This window comes from Hypanus sabinus, chromosome 3 (assembly GCF_030144855.1).
Source record: "Hypanus sabinus isolate sHypSab1 chromosome 3, sHypSab1.hap1, whole genome shotgun sequence".
Lineage (NCBI taxonomy): Eukaryota > Metazoa > Chordata > Chondrichthyes > Myliobatiformes > Dasyatidae > Hypanus > Hypanus sabinus.
This window is the reverse complement of record NC_082708.1, coordinates 92,786,904-92,812,613: the sequence shown is the minus strand read 5'-3', so window position 1 is coordinate 92,812,613 and position 25,710 is coordinate 92,786,904. Positions and strand designations below refer to the sequence as shown.

Genomic DNA, 25,710 nt, shown 5'->3' with positions numbered 1-25,710 from the left:
AAGCTTGTTCCCAGTTAGTCTATAGAATGCCTCCTGAGACGGTGATGTGCCTCTCCTGTGAGATGTGGCAGTCTTGGGGGAACTCCCCTCTCCTGCAGAGTCACATCTACCAGAAGTGCATGTGGCTGGGCGATCTGAAAGACCAGGTGAGGAATCTGGAGCAACAACTGGATGACCTTCGACTCATAAGGGAGAATGTGGCAGTCATAGATGAGAGCTACAAGGAGGTAGTCACACCGAGGCTGCTGGAAGCAGGTTGTTGGGTGACAGTTGGAGGAAAGTGAAGGTGAGTAGACAGGTAGTGCAGAGCACCCCTGTAACCATTCCCATAAATTATAAGTTTACCATCCTGGATATCGTTGGTGGGGACGACTGAACAGGTGTGAGCCACGGTGGAAGGACCTCTGGCACTGAGTCTGACCCTATGGTGCAGAAGGCTGGGACGGAGAAGAAAAAAGCTGTCTTCATTGAAGACTCTTTAGTCAGGGGAGCAGACAGGAAATTATGTGGACGTGAGAAGGACACCTGCATGGTTTGTTGCCTTTCAGGTGCCAGGATCCAGGATGTCTCTGACCAGGTGCATGACATCCTGGTATGAGAGGGAAAGCAACCAGAAGTCGTGATACATGTTGGTACCAACAACATAGGCAGGAAGAGGGATGAGGTCTTGAAGTGTGAGTTTTGGGAACTAGGCAGAAGGCTGAAGAACAGGACCTCAAGGGTGGCATTCTTAGGATTGCTGCCAGTGCTACGTGATAGTGATGGTAAGAACTGGAGGAGATGGCAATTGAATGCGTGGCTGAGGAGTTGGTGCAAGGGGCAGAGTTTTAGATTTTTGGATCATTGGGATCTCTTCTGAGGAAGGTGGGACCTGTACAGATTGGATGGGTTGCACCTGAACTTGACGGGGAGCAATATCCTTGCTGGTAGGTTTGCTAGCATGGTTTGGGAGGGTTTAAACTAATTTGCAAGGGGGATGGGACCCAGAGCGATAGAGCAGTGAAAGAAAGTGCATGGAGTAAAGCCAGATCTAACATATAGAGAGGCTTTGAGGAAAGAGAAGCAGAATAAAGGTAGTAAGGTAGAAGGGTTAAAGTGTGTGTACTTCAATGCAAGAAGCATCAGGAACAAATGTAAAGAACCAAGAGCTTGGATACATACATGGAATTATGATGTAGTAGCCATTGGCTGGCACCAGGGCAGGAATGGATTATCAATATTCCTGGATTTCAAAGCTTTAAAAGGGATAGAGAGGGGGGAAAGGGGAGGAGGGGTGGCATTATTGGTCAGGGATACTATTACAGCTACACAAATGGTGGGTAATGTAGCAGGATCCTCTTTTGAGTCAGTATGGGTGGAAGTCAGGAACAGGAAGGGAGTAGTTACTCTTTTGGGGGTATTCTATAGGCCCTCTGGTAGCAGCAGAGATACTGAGGAGCAGATTGGGAGGCAGATTTTGGAAAGGTGCAAGGTTGTTAACAGGGTTATTATAACAGGGTTGTTATCATGGGTGCCTTTAACTTCCCTAATATTGATTGACACTTGATTAGTTCCAAGAGTTTAGATGGGGCAGAGTTTGTCAAGTGTGTCCAGGATGGATTCAAGTGTGTCCAGGATAGTATGCTGACAGGCTAACTAGGGGGAACACCGTACTAGATCTAGTATTAGGTAAGGAACCGGGTCAGGTCACAGATCTGTCAGTGGGTGAGCATCTAGGGGACAGTGATCACCGCTCCCTGGCCTTTAGTATTATCATGGAAAGGGATAGAATCAGAGAGGACAGGAAATTTTTTAATTAGGGAAGGGCAAATTATGAGGCTATAGGGCTAGAACTTGCGGGTGTGAATTGGGATGATGTTTTTGCAGGGAAATGTACTATGGACATGTGGTCGATGTTTAAGGATGTTAGGGATAAATTTGTCCTGGTGAGGAAGATAAAGAACAAGTGAGGTGGAAAATCTAGTCAGGTGAAGGATTACATGAGGTTTAGGAAGCAAGGATCAGATGGGTCTATTGAGGAATATAGGGTATCAAGAAAGCAGCTTAAGAAGCGGCTGAGAAGAGCAAGAAGGGGGCATGAGAAGGCCTTGGTGAGTAGGGTAAAGGAAACCCCCAAGGCATTCTTCAATTATGTGAAGAACAAAAGGATGACAGGAACCCATCGAGTCTGCTTCGCCACTCCACCATGAGCTAAACTATTCTCCCATCTTGTCCCAATTTCTGGCTTTTTCCCCATATCCCTTGATACCCTGACTAATTAGATACCTATCAATCTCCTCCTTAAACACCTTCAATGATTGGGCCTCCTCAGCTGTATGTGGCAACAAATTCCATAAATCCACGACCCTCTGGCTAAAAAAATTTCTCCTCATCTGTTTTAAATGGGTACTCTCTAATTCTAAGACTGTGACCTCTTGTCCTGGACTCACCCAACAAGGGAAACAGCCTTTCCACATCTACTCTGTCCAACCCTTTCAACATTCGAAAGGTTTCTATGAGATCCCCTCTCATTCTTCTATACTCTAATTAATACAATCCAAGAGCTGACAAACGCTCCTCATATGTTAGTCCCTGCATTCCAGGAATCATCCTAGTGAATCTTCTCTGAACTCTCTCCAACATCAGCACATCCTTTCTAAGATAGGGGGCCCAAAACTGCACAGTATTTCAGATGGGATCTCACCAGTGCCCCATAGGGCCTCATCAACACCTCTTTACTCTTATACACTATTCCTCTTGAAATGAATGCCAACACAGCATTCGCTTTCCTTACTACCAATCCAAACTGGTGGTTAACCTTTAGGGTATCCTGCACTAGGACCTCCAAGTCCCTTTGCACTTCTGATTTTTGAATTTTCTCCCCATCTAAATAATAACCTGCCCGATTGTTTCTTCTCCTAAAATGTACAACCGTACATTTCTCAACATTGTATCTCATCTGCCATTTCTTTGCCCACTCTCCTAAACTGACCAAGTCTCTCTGCAACCTTTCTGTTTCCTCAACACTTCCTGCTCCTCCACTCATCTTGGTGTCATCCACAAACTTAGCCACAAAACCATTTAATCCATAATCTAAATCGTCGATATACAATGTAAAAAGAAGGGGCCCCAACACCGACTCCTGCAAAACACCACTAGTAACGGGCAGCCAACCAGAATAGGATCCCTGTATTCCCACTCATTGCCTTCTGCCTATCAGCCAATGCTCCACCCATTCCAGTATCCTTCTTGTAATTCCATGGGCCCTCATCTTATTAAGCAGCCTCTTATTCGGCACCTTATCAAAGGCCTTTTGGAAATCTAAATACACAACATTGAGATTACCTCAAAAAATTCCAATAGGTTGGTGAGGCAGGATCTTCCCCTCATGATACCATATTGGCTTGGGCCTATTTTGTCATGCACCTCAAGGTAATTCATAATCTCATCCTTGAGGATCAACTCCAATAACTTTCCAACTACCGATGTTAGACTAATAGGTCTGTAATTTTCTTTTTGCTGCCTCCCCGCTTTCTTAAACAACTGAACTCCATTTGCGACCTTCCAGTCCTCCGGAACTGTGCCAGAGTCTACTGATTCTTGGAAGATTATTTCCAATGCCTCCACAATCTCCAAAGCCACCTCCTTCAGATCCTGTGGATGCACTTCATCAGGTCCAGGAGACTTCTCTATCTTTAGTCCATTTAGCTTCTCAAGCACTTTCTCTCTAGTAATCTTGACTGTACCTAATTCTATTCCCTGTGACCTCTGGCTATCAGGTATGTTGCTAATGCTTTCCACTGTGAAGACTGATGCAAAATACTCATTTAGTTCCTCTGCCATCTCTTTGTTACCCATTATAATTTCGCCAGCATCCTTTTCAATAGATCCTATATCTACCCGTGTCACTCTTTTACTTTTATATATATTTAAAAATATCTTGGTGTTCTTTTTTATGTTAATTGCCAATTTCCTTTCATAATTCATCTTTTCTTTCCTAATGACTTTCTTAGTTTCCTTCTGTACATTTTTAAAATTCGTCCAGTCCTCAGTTTTCCCACTAATTTTTGCTTCCTTGTATGCTGCCTCTTTTGCTTTTATTTTAGCCTTAACTTCTCTCGTTAGCCACATTCGTGTCATTTTTCCTTTTATGATTTTCTTTTTTCTTGGAATATACTTTTCCTGCACTCTCCTTATTTCTTGTAGGAATTTCATCCAATTCTGCTCTACTGTTCCTCTTTACTTTTCCAATCAACTTGGGCCAGTTCCTCTCACATACCATTGTAATTTCCTTTGTTCCACTGAAATATTGATACACCTGATACCAGCTTCTCTTTTTCAAATTTGAAACTGAACTCGATCATATTATGATCACTACTTCCAAGGGGTTCCATTACCTCTAGCTCCCTAATCACCTCAGGCTCATTACACAGCACCCAATCCAAAACAGCCAATCCCCTGGTGGGCTTATGGACAAGCTGCTCCAAAAAGCCATCCCGTAGGCATTCTACAAACTCCCTCTCCTGAGATCCAGTATCTTCCTGACTTTCCCAATTCACTTTCGTATTAAAACCTCCCATAATTATCTTGACATTTTCCTTCTGACACGCTTTTTCTATTTCCAGCTGTAACTTGTAGTCCACATCCCGGCTGTTGTATGGAGGCCTGTATATAACTGCTATTAGTGTCTTTTTACCCTTGCCATTTCTTAACCCGAGCCTTAGGGATTCTACTTCTTCTGATCCTATGTTCCTTCTTTCTAGTGATTTGATATCATTTCTTACCATCAGGGCCACGCCACCCCCTATACCTACCTTCCTATCTTTCCTATACACTGTGTATCCATGAACATTCAGCTCCCAATCACATCCATCATTTAGCCATGACTCAGTGATGGCCACTATGTCATATCTTTTAACCTGTAGCTGTACATCAAGGTCATCCACTTTATTTCTAATGCTACGGGCATTTAAGTATAGTACATTTAGATCAGTATCTGTTACTGATTTTACTATATTTCTATCGCACAGCAAATTATCCTGTCTATTCTTGCCTGACCTTCTTGCCATCTTTACTGCACAGTATCTTTGACTTATTACTATTTTCCTCTTCCTCGACCCTAATAACCTGGTTTCCTTCCCCTTGCCAACTAAAACCCTCTCTAACAGCTATATTAAACAATCCTGCCAGGATATTAGTACCCTTTGAGTTCAGGTGTAACCTATCATTTCTGTATAAGTCATGCCTCCCCCAAAATAGATACCAGTGATCTAAGAATTTGAAGCCCTGCCCTCTGCACCAGTTACTTAGCCACACATTCATCTGCTTAATTCTGCTATTCTTACCATCATTGGCACACGGCTCAGGCAGTAATCCTGAGATTATTACTCTGGAGGTCTGGCATTTTAATTTTCTTCCTAGCTCCCAGTAATCTTCCTTCAGGACCTCCTCTCTTTGTCTGTCTATGTCATTAGTACCAACATGTACCATGACTTCTGGTTGCTCACCCTCTCTTCTCAGAATACTCTGGACCCGATCCAAGATACCCCGCACCCTGGCACCAGGGAGGCAACGCACCATTCGGGTATCCTTGTCCGGCTCACAGAATCTCTTGTCTGTTCCCCTCATGATGGAATCCCCTATAACTATGGCATTTCTCCTTGATTTCTTTATCACGACACTGGGCAGGGTGCCAGAGTCCCATTCATTGTGGTCGTCCTCTGTCTTTCAAACTCTCCAACAGTATCTAAAACTATATATCCATTCCTGAGGGCGACAGTCAAGGAGGTGCTGTCCGTGCTCTGAGGTCACATGCCTGCGCAGTCGTGCCTCTTTTGTCCCAAGTAGTTTAGAAAAAAAAACTGAACTTTTTCCCGAAAACCAGCGACTTATTCCGCTGCCTGCTTGCTGTGATTCAGAGGAACCGTTGAAGCTTGCTTCCCTTTTTAAATCTTCCGCACTCTGAGGTCACGTGCCTGTGCAGTTGTGCCTCTTTTATCCCAAGTAGTTTGGAAAAAAAACTGAACTTATTTTTCTCCCCAAAAACCGGCAACTTACTCCGCTGCCTGCTTGCTGTGATTAAGGGAGAGAAGGTGTTGGAGTTGTTAAAATACAGTAGGATCTTTATGTCCTGTTTGACCACGGGAATGGTACCGGAGGATTGGAGGATTACCGAATGTTGTCCCCTTGTTCAAAAAAAGGTAGTAGGGATAGTCCGGGTAATTACAGACCAGTGAGCCTTACGTCTGTGGTGGGAAAGCTGTTGGAAAATTACCCAATTTCCCTCGGGATCAATAAAGTAGGTCTGTCTGTCTGTCTGAAAAGATTCTTAGAGATAGGATCTATAGGCATTTAGAGAATCATGGTCTGATCAGGGACAGTCAGCATGGCTTTGTGAAGGGCAGATCATGTTTAACAAGCCTGATAGAGTTCTTTGAGGAGGTGACCAGGCATATAAATGAGGGTAGTGCAGTGGATGGATTTTAGTAAGGCATTTGACAAGGTTCCACACGGTAGGCTTATTCAGAAAGTCAGAAGGCATGGGATCCAGGGAAGTTTGGCCAGGTGGATTCAGAATTGGCTTGCCTGCAGAAGGCAGAGGGTCGTGGTGGAGGGAGTACATTCAGATTGGAGGGTTGTGACTAGTGGCGTCCCACAAGGATCTGTTCTGGGACCTCTACTTTTTGTGATTTTTATTAACGACCTGGATGTGGGGGTAGAAGGGTGGGTTGGCAAGTTTGTAGATGACACAAAGGTTGGTGGTGTTGTAGATAGTGTAGAGGATTGTCAAAGATTGCAGAGAGACATTGATAGGATGCAGAAGTGGGCTGAGAAGTGTCAGGTGCAGTTCAACCTAGAGAAGTGTGAGGTGGTACACATTGGAAGGACAAATTCCAAGGCAGAGTACAAAGTAAATGGCAGGATAATTGGTAGTGTGCAGGAGCAGAAGGGTCTGAGGGTACATGTCCACAGATTCCTGAAAGTTGCCTCACAGGTAGATAGGGTAGGTAAGAAAGTTTATGGGGTGTTAGCTTTCATAAGTCAAGGGATAGAGTTTAAGAGTTGCAATATAATGATGCAGCTCTATAAAATTCTGGTTAGGCCACACTTGGAGTATTGTGTCCAGTTCTGGTTGCTTCTCTATAAGAAGGATGTGAAAGCATTGGAAAGGGTACAGAGGAGATTTACCAGGATGCTGCCTGGTTTAGAGAGTATGGATTATGATCAGAGATTAAGGGAGCTAGGGCTTTACTCTTTGGGGAGGAGAAGGATGAGAGGAGACATGATAGGTATACGCGATATTAAGAGGTATTGATAGAGTGGATAGCCAGTGCCTCTTCCCAGGGCACCACTGCTCAGTATATGGCTTTAAGGTAAGGGGAGGGAAGTTCAAGGGGGATATTAGAGGAAGGTTTTTTACTCAGAGTGGTTGGTGTGTGGAATGCACTGCCTGAGTCAGTGGTGGAGGCAGATACACTAGTGAAGTTTAAGAGACTACTAGACAGATATGTGGAGGAATATAAGGTGGGGGGTTATATTGGAGGCAGGGTTTGAGGGTTGGCACAACATTGCGGGCCAAAGAGCCTCTAATGTGCTGTACTAATCTATGTTCTATGTTTAAAATACAAAATCTGGTGTCTCTTGTATAAATGTGTACAAAAAAGGGATTAAATTATAGGGAAATAATCCATAAATGATAATTTATGGATTTAGGTCTGTAGTTTTACAGTATTTTCACCTTCATTTGGAGCAGGGACAGGGATTCAGAGTTCTGGTTAATTCAGACCTCTTCTGGGGAAGGTGGGAACTGCACAAAAGGAACAGGTTGCATTTGAATCCAAAGGGGCCAATATTCTTGTGGGCAGATTTATTAGAGCTGTTGGGAGTGGTTTAAACTAATATGGCAGGGGGATAGGAACCATGATGTTAGAGCTGAGGATGAACCAGCAGGTTTACAAGCAGATGACAGGTGTAAGGAAGGAGAAGCCAATGACTGGGTACATATGTAGACAGGAAGGAGCTAAATTGTACTACAGAGGCAAAATTCAAAAGGGTGAAGACTGCAGACTGAAGAGTAAGACTGTATTTTAAATGCATATAGCATTTGGAATAAGGTGGACAAACTCATAACACAATTAGAGATTGGTCGGTATGACACTGAGTGATGGCTGAAAGATGACCATAGTTGGGAGCTTAATATCAAAGGATATAATTTGTATTGAAAGGACAGACAGGAAGGCACAGATGGTGATGTGGCTCTGTTGGTAATAGATGGAATTATATCTTCAGAAAGAGGTCAGATTCCATTTTGCAGTGAATGGAGTGAGACATGTTTTCACATTTCACATGTTTTCTGCATTTTATACCTTACATTCCACTGATAGATCCCTTCTAAATTTGAAGATTCACTATTTTGTTGAAGGATGTATGACTTAACTATGATGGCAGGAAGTCGATCTGGTATTGAATTGAGAGGTGGCAAGACCCATCCCTTAATAAAACAAACAAAACAAATAAAGAAATTGGAGGAACTTTTTACTTTAGGAAAAATACTCTCTTCAATACAAGATATGAGAGTTGAATTTGGTTCACTTAACACTAAGATTGATAAACTGATGGATGCTAATGGAAAGATTGAATCATCCATCTCTACTGTTCAAGAATCTTTGAAGAATTTGGATTTTCAATTTCAGAAACTCAGACTACTTATCGAATTGAGAGAGAACAGGAATCATTCAGGCAAACTATTAACGAGCAAGAATTGAAGATGTCATCTATGGAAAAGAAAATTAATGAAGCCACTTTGGAACTATCAAGAACAAAGAGAAGAATAATTGATTTAGACAGGAGAATGCGCAGGAGGAATTTACGTACATTGGGCTGCCTGAAAATACTGAAACCGGTGACATGTTAAAATTTTATTCAGATATGCTATATTCACTTCTTAGCAAGATTCTTGAAGTGAACCCTGAACTTGATACAGTTCAAATTCCAAGATCTAAACTCTCAACCGAATTACATCCACGACCACTGATACTTTGCTTGCACTATTTAACAACCAAAGAAGCAAAGAAGCAAGACAAAGGGGTAAGCTAATCTACAATGCAACAGAAATTTGTATAGTGGAGGACTTTTCTCCTTAGACTTTTGCCAAAAGAAGGAAATACTGGGAATAGATGGTTGAATTATATAAAAGAAAATGTCACCCATCGCTTCATTATCTGGCTTGTCTGATAATTTTTCTGCCTGACTCTCAACCACAAAAGATTAACTCTCTAGATGAAGGCTGGGAATTTATTAAGGAATTTAAGTCTATGCTGAATGTAACTTGAATAGGTAATTCCGAACTGGGAGATGTTTATAGATGGTTTGAGGCAAGTCTGTTTTATGCTTTATGGATGTCTGTACAGGACTTGGCTGATTTAATTGTTTTTATTTGTTAATAATTAGTATATATTTACAGATGCTTTGAAGAAAATCTGTTCCACATTATATATGTCCGTACAGGACCTGGTTGATTTAATTATTTTTTCTCTCTCTCGCTTGCCTTAATATTAATATAGCTTTGGGTTTGATATATAGAACATAGAACATAGAACAGTACAGCACATTACAGGCCCTTCGGCCCACAATGTTGTGCCGATCCTCAAACCCTCCCATATAACCCCCCACCTTAAATTCCTCCATATACCTGTCTAGTAGTCTCTTAAACTTCACTAGTGTATCTGCCTCCACCACTGACTCAGGCAGTGCATTCCACGCACCAACCACTCTGAGTGAAAAACCTTTCTCTAACTCCCCTCCTCTTAGCCATGTCCTCTTGTACTGAGCAGTGGTGCCCTGGGGAAGAGGTGCTGGCTGTCCACTCTGTCTATTCCTCTTAATATCTTGAACACCTCAATCATGTCTCCTCTCATCCTCCTTCTCTCCAAAGAGTAAAGTCCTAGCTCCCTTAATCTCTGATCATAATCCATACTCTTTAAACCAGGCAGCATCCTGGTAAATCTCCTCTGTACCCTTTCCAATGCTTCCACATCCTTCCTATAGTGAGGTGACCAGAACTGGACACAGTATTCCAAGTGTGGCCTAAATAGAGTTTAATAGAGCTGCATCATTACATCGCATCTCTTAAACTCTATCCCGTGACTTATAAAAGCTAACACCCCATAAGCTTTCTTAACAACCCTATCTACCTGTGAGGCAACTTTCAGGGATCTGTGGACATGTACCCCCAGAACCCTCTGTTCCTCCACACTACCAACTATCCTGCCATTTACTTCGTACTCTGCCTTGGAGTTTGTCCTTCCAATGTCTACCACCTCACACTTCTCTGGGTTGAACTCCATCTGCCACTGCTCAGCCCACTTCTGCATCCTATCAATGTCTCTCTGCAATCTTCGACAATCCTCTACACTATCTACAACACCACCAACCTTTGTGTCGTCTGCAAACTTGCCAATCCACCCTTCTACCACCACATCCAGGTTGTTAATAAAAATCACGTAAAGTAGAGGTCCCAGAACCGATCCTTGTGGGACACGACTAGTCACAACCCTCCAATCTGAATGTACTCCCTCCACCACGACCCTCTGCCTTCTGCAGGCAAGACAATTCTGAATCCACCTGGCCAAACTTCCCTGGATCCCGTGCCTTCTGACTTTCTGAATAAACCTACCGTGTGGAACCTTGTCAAATGCCTTACTAAAATCCATGTAGATCACATCCACTGCACTACCCTCATCTATATGCCTGGTCACCTCCTCAAAGAACTCTATCAGGCTTGTTAGGCACTAACTGCCTTTCACAAAGCCATGCTGAGTGTCCCTGATCAGACCATGAATCTCTAAATGCCCATAGATACTATCTCTAAGAATCTTTTCCAACAGCTTTCCCACCGCAGATGTAAGGCTCACTGGTCTATAATTACCTGGACTATCCCTACTACCTTTTTAAAACAAGGGGACAACATTTGCCTCCCTTCAATCCTCTGGTACCATTCCCATGGACAACGAGGATCCTAGCCTGAGGTTCAGCAATCTCTTCCTTTGCCTCGTGGAGCAGCTGGAGGAATATTCCATCAGGCCCCGGGGACTTATCTGTCCTAATGTATTTTAACAATTCCAACACCTCCTCTCCCTTAATATTAACATGCTCCAGAACATCAACCTCACTCATATTGTCCTCACCGTCATCAAGTTTCCTCTCATTGGTGAATACCGAAGAGAAGTATTCATTGAGGACCTCGCTCACTTCCACAGCCTCCAGGCACCAGGCACAGGCTCCAGGCCCTTTTATCTCTAATCGGTCTTAGCTTCACTCCTGTCATCCTTTTGTTCTTCACATAATTGAAGAATGCCTTGTGGTTTTCCTTTATCCTACTCGCCAAGGCTTTCTCATGCCCCCTTCTTTCTCTTCTCAGCCCCTTCTAAGCTCCTTTCTTGCTACCCTATATTCCTCAATAGACCCATCTGATCCTTGCTTCCTAAATCTCATGTATGCCGCCTTCTTCCACCCGACTAAATTTTCCACTTCACTTGTCACCCTACCATTCTTTATCTTCCTCACCGGGACAAATTTATCCCTAACATCCTGCAAGAGATCCTTAATCATCAACCACATGTCCATAGTACATTTCCCTGCAAAAATATCACCCCAATTCACATCTGCAAGTTCTAGCCTTATAGCCTCATAATTTGCCCTATATATATATATATATATATATATATATATATCTTTTTATCTATATATATACACACACATACATACTTCTTTTTGTATGATTTGTAAGTTTTTTTAAAAGAACTTCATTTGTAATAACATTATTTGCTTGGATGTATCCTTTTCTGAATAAATGATTAATATAATTTAGATGAATTTAAGATGGCCATCAGTTAAGTTTTAACATTACGTTAGACATAACATTAAATATTTGAAATCTGTTTATCTCTTTTAGTATGTCTAAAATCGGTGGGGTAAACACATAACTTTGTTAATACAGCTGCAAAATAGAGATGGGGTTAGGGGTCATAGGTTTAGCATGTGACCTTTCTATTGGATCGCTTCTTGGGCTTTGGGGGAGAGGGGTGGAACTATCAGAATAGATTTTTTTTGAATGGGTAGTTCTGAGAGGTTATATCTTGTATCAATCATGTTGTTACTTCTAGTCAAGTCAGTGCTGTTTTTTTCCTTTGGATCTAGTTTGCGTTTGCGCAATAGTTTTCTTTATAAAATTTTAAGTTAAATCTTAATCATGGATGCTAATAAAATTAATATAATTTCTTGGAATTTGAACGGCATGAATCCTCTATTAAGCGTAAAAAGATTTTTAAGAAATTAAAAACAATTCATGCGGATATTATTTTTGCGCAAAAAACTCGTATAGAGACAGGATGAAGATTGCTTTTTTAAATTCTGGAAGGGACCTTTATATCATTCTTTAACAATAAATAAAGTTAGAAGGGTATCTATTTTTGTTAACTCTAAAATCTCTTTTGTACATTTTAATACTGTTACTGATTTGATTGGAAGATATTTAATTTTCACTGGTTTGTTATGTGGTCAATAAGTAGCTTTGGCATGTGTTTATGCACTTAATATAGACAGTCCTGAATTTTTTAAGAAGCTATTTTCCGTGCTCCCAAATCTAAATGAAAATAAGTTGATTATGGACGGTGACTTTAACTGTTGTCTTAACCTATTGATTGACAGGTCATCAACCAATCTGTTGCTTCCTAATAAAGCGGCGACTTGTATTAATTCTTTTCTATTAGAATATGGCTTGGTTGATATATGGAGATATAAGCACCCTAATGACAAAGATTTTTCTTATTTTTTCACATGTACATCATAAATATTCAAGAATTGATTATTTTTTTCTAGATATGCAATTGTTATATTCCATTACCAATTGTGCGTATGACATCATTGTGCTGTCGGATCATGCACCTGTGAAATTAACTTTGAGGCTCTCTGATAATACTTGGAAAATGTCAGTGGAGATTGAATCCTGTATTGTTACAAGATCCAACTTTTGTTAGTTTTATCAAGGAGCAAATTTCATTATTTTTTTGAACTTAATACAACTGAAGGTATGTCAAATTTGGTTATATGGGATACGATAAAATCTTTTCTTACGGGACAGATAATTTCATATTCAGCAGGTTTAAGAAGAAAAAACCAAAGCAGAACTTTTAGTGATTACTAATAAAATTAGAGAGATAGATAAAGCATATTCAGTAAGACCTAGTGAAGCTATATACTGAAAGGGTTGAACTATTTTTTTAAACCATCAATTTTAGATAAGGCCTTTTTAACATAGAAAACTAAGGGAATAAAAACTTTCCTAGATTTGTTTGTAGAGGATTGTTTAATACATTTTTTTGCAGCTAGTGGACAAATATGATATATTTAATGCACAATTTTTTAGATATTTACAAGTCAGGATTTTTTAATGCAATTTGTTACTGAATTACCCATTTACCAAATATGATAGATATTATCTTTCAGCTTAAACCATTTCAAAAAGGATTGATAGCCATTATATAAAAAACGGCTATTGAATTTACGAATGATGTTTAATGATCAGGTCAAACGTGCTTGGGAATTGAAACTTTAAGAGTCACTTTCAGATAATCAATGGAATAAAATTTGTCATTTAGTTAATAATTCATCTATCTGCGCCCATCACTGCTTGGTTCAGTTCAAGGTAGTGCACAGGGTGCATATGTCAAAAGATAAACTAGCTTTTTTTCTAATATAAATCCCACCTGTGATAGATGCAACACTAACTCATACCTTAACTCATGCTACTTTAACTCATATGTTTTGGTCCTGCATAAAGTTAAATCATTTTTGGAGAGATGTTTTTAGAACATTATCAAAAGTCATAGTTCGGACCTACAACCTAATTTATTTATGGCAATCTTTGGGATTATTCCAGTGGAAGCAGGAAATGATCCTGCTTCCGCTCAACGCATGATAGCTTTCTCAACTTTATTGGCTAGGAGAGCTATTCTATTGTATTAGAAAGATCCCAATCCACCTACTGTTTTTTTTCTGGCTCTCCTCCATTATGTTATGTTTGGAACAAATTAGGAGTCGGATGTTTGATACATCTTTTAAATTTGTGCAAACCTGGCGATCTTTTATTAAATATTTTCATCTGATCTAGTTCTTTTTACTTTAACTTTTTTTTCCTTCTCCGTGAAGTTTTAGACTTGACCAGAAGGACTTTTCCTTTTTAAAAAAAAACTGTATCCTCAAAATGGACTGACCAGTCCCCTCTTTTTTTGCTGTAGGTTAGTTTAGTGGGTGTTTTTTCTCTCAATAACAGAAATTTTGATTTTTTTTTCTATGAATCATTAAGAGGAGATGTGGTTCTTTTTTTCTTTATATTAGCTTAATATTATATATGATTCAGACAGTGTATATTCTTTTCTCTGTACTATTATTGAAATATGTATTTGAGATAACCTCTCCTCTGATTTGTATTTATCCTTATTCTTTTAAATCAATAAAAAAGATTGAAAATGAAATGAGAAAGAGGTGACATGGAGTCAAGGAATGATGAATCTTTGTGGGTGGAGTTAAGAAACTGTAAGTATACAAAAAACATTATGGGAATCATAAAGGCCTCCAATTAGTAGCCAATGTGTGGGATTGAGTTTGTAAAAAGGCATGTAATAAGAGTAATGAAACAATTGTCATGGAGGACTTCAATATGCAAAGGGATTGGGAAAATCAGGTTGGTGCTGGATTGCAAGAGAGGGAATTTGTTGAATGCATAGGAGATGGATTTTTAGAGCAACCTGTGCTTGAGCCTACTTGGGAAAGGCTATCTTAGATTGGATGTTGTGTAATAACCCAGATTTTATTAGGGAGCTTAATGTAAAGGAATCCTTAGGAGGCAGTGATCATAAAATGATTGAATTCATATTGCAATTTGAGAGGGAGAAGCATAACTCACATGTAGTAGTATTGCATTGGAATAAAGGGAATTACAGAGGCATCATCGAGGATTCCCAGGTGAATTGGAGGAGAATTCTGGCAGGGATGACCATAGAGCAGAGATGGTTGAAGTTTCTGGGAATAGTTCACAAGATGCAGGATAGATATGTCCCACAGAAGAAGTTCTCAAATGGCAGGGCTAGGCAACCATGGCTGACAAGGGAAATGAAGGACTGCATAAAAGCCAAGGAAAGGTCATATAAGGTAGCAAAAGTGAGTGGGAAGTTGGATGATTGGGAAGCTTTTAAAATCCAACAAAAAGCAACTAAAAAAGCTATAAGAATGGTAAAGATGAAATATGAGGGGAAACTAGCCAACAATATAAAGGATATTTAAAGGAAAAAATAGTTATATGAAGAGTAAAAGGGAGGTGAGAGTTGATATTGGACCATTTGAAAGTGATACTGGTGAAGTAGTAATGGGGCAAAGAAATAGCAGATGAACTTAATGGGTACTTTGCATCAATCTTCATTGTGGAAAACACTGGCAGTGTGCCCTAGAAGTGAGTGCCATTGCTATTACAAAGGAAAGCTCAAAGGTCTAAAGGAGGATAAAACAACTGGACCCACATCCCAGACTCCATCCCATAGTCCTGAGAGAGGTTGCTGAAGAGATAACAAATGCATTGGCGATGATCTTTCAAGAATCACTTGATTCTGGCATGGTCCCGGAGGACTGGAAAATTTCAAATGTGACTCCACCCTTTAAGAAGGAAGGAATGCAAAAGAAAATAAATTATAGGCCTGTTAGCCTAATCTCAGTGTTGGAAAAGTGTTGGAACCCATTATTAAGGATGAGGTTTCAGGGTACTTGGAGACGAATGATAAAATAAGTCAAAGTCAGCATAGTTTCTGTAAGGGGAAATCTTACCTGAAAAATCTGTCGGAATTCGTCAAGAAAGTAACAAGCAGGGTGAACAAAGGAGAGGGAATGGATGTCATTTACTCAGAAAGAACTTGATAAGGTGCCACACATTAGGTTGCTTAACAAGTTAAAATCCTATGGCGTTACAAGAAAGACATTGGCATGGATAGAGGAATGGTTGACAGGCAGGAGGCAGCAAGTGGGGAAAAAGAGGGCCTTTTCTGGTTGGTTGCCTGTAACTAGTGGTGTTCTTCAGGGATCAGTATTGGGACCACTACTTTTTACACTGTCAATGATTTAGATAATGGAATTGATGGCTTTGTGGCAAAGTTTGCAGATGATACAAAGATAGATTTAGGTGTAGGTATTGCTGAGGAAGCAATGTGATTGCCGCAGGACTTAGAAAATTTGGAAGAATCCAATAAGTGGCAGATGGAATACAGTGTTGGGAAATGTATGAGAATGCATTTTGGTGAAAGGAACAATAATGCAGATTATTATCTGAATGGGGAGAAAATTCAAACATCAGAAGTGCAAAGGGACTTGGGTGTCCTCATGCAGGACTCCAGAAGATTAATTTGAGTCTGTGGTAAAGAAGGCAAATAGTATTCATTTCAAGGGGAATAGACTATAAAATGAGGAGATAATACCTAGCCTTTATAAGACAATGGTCAGGCCACACTTGGAGTATTGTCAACAGTTTTGGACCTCATATCTCAGAAAGGATGTGTTGTCATTGGAGAGAGTCCAGAGAAGGTTCATGACAAATTGGAAGAATGAAGTTCTGGGAATGAAGGGGTTAACATATGAGGTGTGTTTGGCAGCTTTGGGACTGTACTCATTGGAATTTAGAAGAATGCAGTGGGGAGAGGGAATCTCATTGAAACCTACCAAATGTTGAAAGGACAGGATAAGGTAGATGTGGAGGGGATGTTTCCTATGTTGGAGGTATCCAGAACTAGAGGGCACAGCCTCAAAATTAAGGGGCAACCTTTAGAAACAGAGGGAAAGAGGAATTTTTTGCTAAAGAATTCTGTGGAATGCTCTGCCACAGACTGTGGTGGGGTGACAGTTTCCTGATCGGTCACGGCATCAGATATGGTGAAAAGACAGGTGTTATGCAGTTGAGTGGGATCTGGGATCAGCTCTGATAGAATGGTGAAGCAGACTCGATGGGCTGAATGGTCTAATTCTGCTCCTACGTTTTATAGTATTATGATGTAATTATCTTTCCACTATGGAGTACATTATATGATGCTTCCCTTTCTGTATAGTACTTCACGTTGCAGAAGTATATTTTAATCATTTGGTCTCAGGCTTTGTCAGAGCTTAAAATTTATAAAGTACATTTAACAAAATAAAATATTCAAAAGCGTTAATAATATTTAAACTGAGCCACAAGGAAATACTAAGTCTGGCGAATAAAAATTTTATCTAATAGATGTATGATAAAGAACATTTTACAAGTGGAATAAGGAAAAAATAGAGATGTTTGGGGAAAGAATCCATGTTATATCCAAGAAAGTTGGACCAGCTCTGAGGGCAATCTGAGACTAGAATTACTCTGAGGGTAATCTGAGACTAGAATTTGACATATACAAGGATCTCAGAGGGTTGCAGGCTTCCAACAGATTACAGAGATAGGAAGGGTAAAGCAATAGTGGGATTTGAAAATGAGGGTCAGAACTTTAAAAATTAGGCAAGATATAATATGGAACAAAATTAGAACAGCAGGGCAAGGCTAAACTGGATTGACACTAAAGGATTAAATAGAGTGGATGTGGAGAGGATTTTTCAAAAAGTGGAAGAGACTAGGACCAGAGGACACAGCCTCAGAACAGACAAGGAGGGATCTCATGAGCAATAAGATGGTGAATCTACACAATTCATTGCCAGTGATGGCTGTGAAGCCAAGTCATTGGGTATATTTAAAGTGAAGGTTGATAGTTTCTTGATCAAGAACTAAATTTTATTTGCTGTATACATTTACACGTATTAGGAATTTGCTGCAGTGTGTTGGTCAGAGCACAACATGCAACAAAAATAATATTCAGCAATTATACAGGACAAAGAATTACATAAAATAAAGGTTAGTTAAAATATATAGATGTGGTATAAATGTGCAATATAGCATGTATTTAAAATGTAAACAATAGTAGTTTATAGCATCTACAGCGCAGTGATAGGGAAATGGATAGAGGGGGTGGGGAGGAGGTTAACTAGAATAGCTGGATCAGATTAACTGCCTGGGGAAGAAATTTTTAAGATGGTATGAAGTTCCTGTTTTAATAGCTCTATAGTGCTTTCTCAAAGGGAGCTTCAGAAAAGGTCGTTTGTTTCACACGGGGGCAAAGGAGGAGAACCCAAGTGCAGGACACTGGCACGTTGACTCAGTTGGGGAGGCTGGCGTAGACCTGAATGTAGAGCAGGAAACCAGAGGGATCTTGACAAGGAGACGGGATTCACAGGGACTCTCTAGAAACTAGAGCGGAACTAGAACTAACGGTTCTAATCGGAACAGGGAACGAAGTATCACACGAGAATTGACCAACAAGCTGGCAACCTGTGATAGAGTTGCCATTGTATTTATTTCCCAGTCTCTGATGAAAGCCAGGTGTATGGTAATTGGGTAACTAGCAGCAATTGACTGAACTTGGGGCATAATAAGGGAGTAAGAAATGTTAAAGGGGAACAGCCAACCGGAACCATGTCAGTTTGTAGTATGGATGGTCTTTGCAAAGAATTTTCCTGCCTGCTTCTTTGTTCTGAGCACACACAAGCCTTCCAGTGATGGCAGACTGCCACCAATGACCTTTCTCACTCTAGTTTTTGTATATTTGTAGAGGATGCTGCACTAAACCAGAGAGTAATGCCTGATGTGAGGACATGATGGTAGTATGGAATTGCAGCAATATGTTTTGGGGAAGATGGAGTTTTACAAAATACCACAAGACCATTTGGCCCAGCGAGTCTGCTACACTAATCCATCATCACTGACCCAATTTCCCTCTCAGCCCCAGTCACCAGCCTTCTCCCTGTATCCCTTCATACCCATACCAATCAAGAATCTATCAACCCCTGCTTTAAATACACATTAAGATTGGGCCTCCACAGTTGCCTGTCGTAAAGAATTCCACAGGTTATTTACTCCCAGGCTAAAAAAATTCCTCCTTATCTCTGTTCTAAAATGTCACTGTTCTATTCTGAAAATATGTCCTCTGGTCTTAGACTCTCCCACCAGAGTAAACATCCTCTCCACAGTCACATTATCAAAGCCTTTCACCATTCTATAGGTTTCAATGAGGTCACCCCTCATTCTTCTGAGTTCTAGTGAATACAGGCCCAGAACCATCAAACACTCTTCATATAAGTTCAAATTTGGAATCATATTTGTGAACCTCCTTTAGACCCTCTCAATTTCAGCACATCCTTTCTAAGATAACTGGCCTGAAACTGCTCATAATACTGCAAGTGAGGCCTGACCAGTGCTTTATAAAGTCTCAGCATTACATCCTTGCTTTTATATTCTAGTCCTCTTGAAATGAATACTATAATTGCTTTTGCTGTCCTCAGCACAGACTCAACCTGCAAATTAACTTGTAGGGAATTAACTGCAAATTAACATGTAGTGAGGGTGGAGCAGTGGATGTCATTACATGGATTTTAGTAAGGCATTTGATAAGGTTCCACACGGTAGGTTTATTCAGAAAGTCAGAAGGCACGGGATCCAGGGAAGTTTGGCCAGGTGGATTCAAAATTGGCTTGCCTGCAGAAGGCAGAGGGTCGTAGTGCAGGGAATACATTCGGATTGGAGGGTTGTGACTAGTTGTGTCCCATAAGGATTGGTTCTGGGACCTCTACTTTTTGTGATTTTTATTAATGACCTGGATGTGGGGGTAGAAGGGTGGGTTGGCAAGTTTGCAGTCACACAAAGGTTGGTGGTGTTGTGGATAGTGTAGAGGATTGTTGAAGATTGCAGCGAGACACCAATAGGATGCAGAAGTGGGCTAAGAAGTAGCAGATGGAGTTCAACCTGGAGGAGTGTGAGGTGGTACACTTTGGAAGGACAAAATCCAAGGCAGAGTACAAAGTAAATGGCAGGATACTTGGTAGTGTGGAGGAGCAGAGGGATCTGGGGGTACATGTCTACAGATCACTGAAAGTTGCCTCACAGGTAGATAGGGTAGTTAAGAAAGCTTGTGGGGTGTTAGCTTTCATAAGTCGAGGGATAGAGTTTAAGAGTCGCGATGTAATGATGCAGCTCTATCAAACTCTGGTTAGGCCATACTTGGAGTACTGTGTCCAGTTCTGGTCGCTTCACTATAGGAAGGATGTGGAAGCATTGGAAAGGATATAGAGGAGATTTACCAGGATGCTGCCTGGTTTAAAGAGTATGGATTATGATCAGAGATTAAGGGAGCTAGGGCTTTAATCTTTGGAGAGAAGGAGGATGAGAGGAGACATGATTGAGGTGTACAAGATATTAAGAGGAATAGACAGAGTGGACAGCCAGCACCTCTTCCCCAGGGCACCACTGCTCAGTACAAGAGGACATGGCTAAGAGGAGGGAAGTTAGAGAAAGGTTTTTCACTCAGAGTGGTTGGTGTGTGGAATGCACTGCCTGAGTCAGTGGTGGAGGCAGATACACTAGTGAAGTTTAAGAGACTACTAGACAGGTATATGGAGGAATTTAAGGTGGGAGGTTATATGGAAGACAGGGTTTGAAGGTTGGCACAACATTGTGGGCCAAAGGGCCTGTACTGTGCTGTACTATTCTATGTTCTATGAAATCCGGCACAAGTCCCTTTGCTCCTGTTTTTTCTCTCCATTTAGAAAATAGTCAGCCTTTTCATTTCTTCCACCAAAGTGCATGACCATACACTTCCTGACACTGTATTCCATGTGCCACCTCTTTGCCCATTCTCCTAATCTGTCAAAGTGCTTCTGCAGCTTCTCTACTTCCTCAAAACTACCTGCCCCTCCATCAATTTTCGTACTGTCTGCGAACTTTTCAAAAAAGTCATCAATTCATTATTCAAATCAATGACATATGAAAAGAATAGGTCCCAACATAGCACATTGTGGAACACACTAGTCACTAGCAGCCAACCAGAAAAGGCTCATTTTATTCCCACTCTTTTCATCCTGCCAGTCAGCCACTGTTATCCATGCTGGAATCTTTCCTGTAATACCATGGACTTGCAGCTTGTTTAGCAGCATCATGTGTCCCACCTTCCCTGGAAGAGACCCCAATAATCCAAAAATTTTATGCCCTCTCTCCTGCACCAACTCCTTAGCCACGTGTTAAACTAAATCTTCCTGTCTCTGGCCTACTTGGCCATTTGGCATAGGCAGCAATCCTGAAAGTACAACCCTGGAGGTCCTGCCCTTTAATTTAGCACCCAACTTCCTGAATTCCATATACAGAACCTTGTCACTCATCCTACCCATGTCATTGGTACCTACATGGACCACATCTTCTGGCTTTTCACTCTTCCACTAAAGACTGCTGAGGACTTGATCTGAGATAACATGGGTTCCGGCACCTGGGAGGCACCATACCATCCGGGAATCTTGTTCTTGACCACAGAATCTCCTGTCTGTCCCGCTAACTCAGGAATCCCTTATCACCACAGCATGCCTCTTCTCCCACCTTTCCTTCCGAGTCACAGCAGCAGACTCAGTGCCAAAGACTGACCACTGTGACTTTCCTCTATTCAAAGTGATATACCTGTTGTTGAGGGGGAAGGCCACAGGCTCCTTAACCCCTTTCCCCTTCCTGATCATCTTGTGTCCTGCACCTTGGGTGTAACTACCTTTCTATAAGTCCTATCTATCACTCCCTCAGTCCCCTGAATGATCCGTTCTTCCAATTCTAGCTCCAGCTTCTTAACAGGGATTATTAGAAGCTGCAACTGGATGAACTTCTTGCAGTTGTAGTCGTCAGGGACACAGGAGGTCTCCCTGCCTTCCTAAATCCTGCTAGAGGAGCAATCAACCAACATGCCTGTCATCCCTACTATCCTAACTGAGCAGACATAAAGAAGGGAAAAAAAACATTGAACTTTGCTCTCTCTGACTGAAGCCTTGAAGAGGTAAAACCTCAAGATTCACCACTTAGACTCTGCCCACTTAGACAACGGGCACTGAGATGATGGCCACTGCACTTGCGCCTGCCTTCCTTTAATTTGCTCTTGCTAATCAATCCAAAATGCTGAATGGATGCTCGTCAATGTTTTTTTTTCACTGTCGAAATCTGCTGCTGCCTTTTGTACTTCACCAGTAGACCTGGTTGAAATTGCTCCCTCTCAAAACTTCTGATGACCAGATTGGCTGTTAGTTAGAGCTCTCTTTTGCTGTAGCTACCTGTTACTGCCTTTTGTACTTGAGCAGAGGACCTATCTACTTCTCTCAAAACTTCCAACATCTGGATTGGCTGTTGGTCAGAGCTCTTTTTTACTGTAGTGAGCTGCCTGAGCCTTCTTGGTAATGAAGGAGATATAATTCTCCTAAGAGGTCCTGTGAAATAATAATACCCTGGAACCTGAATGTTGAAACAGGGTTAATTTTAGAGTTGTTGATGATGAGTGGGTGGAGAGGAGACACTTTACTCCTGAATGTTGATATGCATCTCCATGATTTTGAAGGCATTCAGCTCCAATTTGTTGATTAGTAAGTGCATCAAAGTTTACGGTGAAAAAGCAGGTGACTGGATTTGAGAGAGTAAAAAGATAAACCAGAATTGAATAGCAGAACAAACTTGATCGGCCAAGCAGCCTAATTCTGCTTCTGTGTGTAATGTACTTATAATACCTGCAATCGGGTTTGATTTATACTTTGAGATTCATAGAGAAAAATAATAATGTGAGTAATTCTCATTATCTTTTTGAGGGGGTAAAATAGGTCGAAGCTATTGGGTTAAGGTATTGTATTAAATTCTGTGAAATATTAGACAGATGGCTGAACAGTTCAAAATGACAATTTAACTCTGAGCTTGTAGCATCTGGAGTGTCTGTACAGGGTAAATACAGTAGGTCTGTTACTGTCTAATGTTTGTTGATTGCAGATGGATTCTTTCTTAGTTTCAGTCACCAATAACATGAGGATGTCTGTTAATGACTAAATGTCTGTTGCTCACTTTGAGAGCTAAGTTGATGCATTCTTTCTTGGTGTCTGTCAAATTGGATTGATGATTTTTTTTTGATTCAAGCTAATCACTTATATGTAATATTTACATTAATGTTGTTTGGTAATCAAAGGAATATTAAGTCCAAAAAATTGGTGGACTGATTGATTAGTGTCAAATTGATTTATGGGGGTATAAACACATGCACTGTTAGAATGAAGGAACCCAGGCTGAGTTAATGGCATGAGACAGACAGACATACTTTATTGATCCCGAGGGAAATTGGGTTTCGTTACAGTCACACCAACCAAGAACAGTGTGGAAATATAGCAATATAAAACCATAAATAATTAAATAATAATAAGTAAATTATGCTAAGCGGAAACCAGTCCTGGACCAGCCTATTTGCTCAGGGTGTCTGACACTCCAAGGGAGGAGTTATAAAGTTTGATGGCCACAGGCAGGAATGACTTCCTATGATGCTCAGTGCTGCATCTTGGTGGAATGAGTCTCTGGCTGAATGTACTCCTGTGCCCAAACAGTATATCATGGAGTGGATGGGAGACATTGTCCAAGATGGCATGCAACTTGGTCAGCATCCTCTTTTCAGACACCACTGTCAGAGAGTCCAGTTCTACCCCCACAACATCACTGGCCTTACAAATGAGTTTGTTGATTCTGTTGGTGTCTGCTACCTCCAGCCTGCTGCCCCAGCACACAACAGCAAACATGATAGCACTGGCCACCACAGGCTCATAGAATATCCTCAGCATCGTCCAGATGAAGATTTAATAGTTTGTCTGTCTCTGTGTGTCTCCCTGGGCTTATGGAACTCGTATTTATTGGGTTACTTTTCTCTGGGATCTTTGGATTTTGCTTAGACCAGGAATTGTGAATGATGCCTGGGACCCAGGGTGGTTTTAACAAAGGTTGGGAATAGTGACAATCAAGTGGTGACTTAGAATAGTAAGCATTAGATTCATTGTGGAAATATTTGTGACTTACTAAATAGTATTTTGTGTGGTTTATTTTGCTTTCTATTTTATGATAATAAATTAGGCTTAAGTTACTTTGTTATACTTGTACACTTATTACCACATCTCCTAGACACTTGAATAGTTTGGGTCTGATCAACCCAGCCCATTACACTTTGGCACTGAGAGCAGGATCCAGGGAGGTATGGAGGAAGCCAAACAAGATGAGTGATAGCAGGTCTCCAGGATGGATGAATAACTCTGAGGGCTTTGAATTGCTGGCTAATGTTCTGAGTAAGTAGGTGCTCCCTGATATTGGGAGAAGGCATGTGCAGAATTGACTGATTTCAGATACCATATCTGAATATGGATTGTGGATGATTTTATTGCAGCTCTGAACAATGGGTTCACAGACCAGGAGACAGGCACTTAGCTGATTGTCTGCGTATGCACGAGTCTAATCAATATTTCATTGCATGGATGCGGCAGTGATTAACACGTTTTGGGTGTAATGGTGTGAAGATTGTAAGTATGGTTTTGTTTGAATTGTCCTGATAGCACATAAAATATGTTTAGTGCTGGGCACAAGCAGACCTTCCGCTGAAAGTGTCTGTATATGGTGCCTGCTGTATCATCTTTTGTTAAGTAAAGGGGCTGCTTCATACCTACCAGTACTTTTCTCTGGTGACTTCATTCATGCAACAACAATCGCATGGGACTTGAAAATGTATCCTATCCCCAGCATTAAAGTAGCTCACTATATAAATGACGTGGGTATCCTCTGAAGAGGAGGTCTCTGAAGTGCTTAATACCTTGATTGATCATATACAATTAAGGGGACAAGAGTACAGGGCCCAGCTACAATTGCTCAGATTTTGGGAATAGGATCGATTAAGGGTGATAGGATAATATCCAATAAGGTCAGAAATATGATCCTAGACATAGCACCCACTACAACAAAACAAAAGGCCTGATGCTTTTGCTGGTCTTTTGGGATACAGGCAGGATCACTTACCGAACTTGACTATGATCCTCTGACCCTTGTACACTGACTAGAAAGAAATTTAGTTTTGTGTGGGGCTCCAAGCAACTATCAGCTTTTGAGGCTGCAAAGGAGGCCATATCGTGACCTTACCCCTGTCTCCTAGTCGAGTAGACCTCTCATTAACAGCAAGTTTCTGTTAAAGATGATGTCTGGAACCTTGATGAAAGAATATACCTCTGGGTTTCTGGTCCCGAAAGCTTCCTGATACAGCTTTTTACCTGATACTGGGCTTTAGTAGAGACTGAAACACAGACAGAGGATTCTCTCTTCACCCTCTGGCCTGACCAGCCCATAATGGGATGTGTACTCTCTGACACACTCACCTACAAGGTAGGGTGTACACAACAGAGTTCAAATGTCAAGTGGAAATGGTACTTCCCTGAGCAAGAATCAAAGGGATGGGATGGAATTAGTGAAATAAATTAACTGGTTGCTGAATCCCCTCGGGCTATGTCACCCGCACCTGAAGCTACTCTGGTCAAAGTCTCGTCTGTTGCGTGGGGCATTCCCTTTGATCTCCTGACCCTGTTCAACAGCAGAAGGCTTGGTTCACCATCGGCTCTGTGATATTGAAGATTGGTCGCCGTCGTTGGAAACCTGCTGCCCCTAACCTTCTCAACCCAACAAGTTGTGAAGAAGGAAGCTTGATGGGTCCAGTCAATACGCAGAGCTTGTAGCAATACAAATTGTCATTATGCATGAATATTTACACTGAT

The 25,710-nt window shown here is 41.1% G+C and overlaps 1 protein-coding gene across 1 annotated transcript in view; it reads right to left on the bottom strand.

Annotated features, from left to right (window-relative positions):
* The window catches only part of si:ch1073-15f19.2 (mucin-3B), a 141,394-nt gene that overhangs the window by 20,202 nt on the left and 95,482 nt on the right, over positions 1-25,710 (bottom strand). The window lies entirely within an intron of this gene.